Genomic DNA, 1,095 nt, shown 5'->3' on the forward strand with positions numbered 1-1,095 from the left:
AGGTACAGAGAAAGTCCCAAAAAAGAAGTAGTAGAAGAGCCGCTGGCTCTAGGGACAAAGAAAAAATGAGACAAAATGCCTTCTAAGAAGTCTATCCCATCTCATCAAAATAGGAAGAAGATGAAATCTGTCATCTGATCACTCGGCAAGATCTATTTAGGAGAGAAATGATTGACCCAGACGAGAAGTACTTTAGAAATTAGCATAATCTTAATCTGCTAACTACCAAGGCCAGATTGCCTCAGAATTTGCGATTTCTCTAAACGCTGTCAATTTAGAACATACCTTATAATAATAAATTCTTTCTAAGGAAAAAAACTGTTTGACTGCTTCTCTGAAGCTTGCCAAATGTCTAGCTGAGTAGTCAGTTGAGATATCTCTCATGAACAAGCCTGCAAGTTTTCTATCTTAAGTAGCTGCTTTCTGCTCCCCACCCTCTTCCCCCCAGTTCTTCTGCCAGGTACCAGGAGAAATCTGCTGGGTAGAAATGTACTATTTTAATATTTATTTTTTTTAAACCCTAAATGTTTATTTGAAGTTATGAAATCCATGTGTGATTAATCTGAATTTTATTCAAATTAGCCTTCATCTAGAAATATCAAGCTTGTTTGTTTGTTTCAATGACCTGTTCTCAAATAGATTGAGTTAAATTCTCCCAGGATTCAGAACTTAAAAGTCCATACATTCAGGCAAATGATATTATGACATTCCTAATCTTTTTTATCATTTTCTCTAGGGAAATATTTATAAACTTTGGTAAAGAAGTTACAAAAAAGAAACTTTAGCAAAACTATTATGCTGTCATTTATCATTTAATAATCTTAATCAGTTTTTGTTAATTTTTATTCTTTTCTCTCACCACAGACACTTTGCCAGAGACACTGTCTTGCCTTCTAGAAGCTCAAATCAAGGGAATATTAATATGCGATATTAGGTTATTTTGCTTTTATACAAATAAAGAACTTGTTATATGAGAGAGATGGTATTATGGATCAATTAGAAGCCAGTCAACAAATGGAGCTAGGAAAATAAGTTACCTTTAAGAGAAAAAAATATTAAATCCCTACCTCACACCTTCTCTTCTTTGGGTCACAT

Source organism: Pteropus vampyrus, unplaced genomic scaffold (genome assembly GCF_000151845.1).
Source record: "Pteropus vampyrus isolate Shadow unplaced genomic scaffold, Pvam_2.0 Scaffold2, whole genome shotgun sequence".
NCBI lineage: Eukaryota > Metazoa > Chordata > Mammalia > Chiroptera > Pteropodidae > Pteropus > Pteropus vampyrus.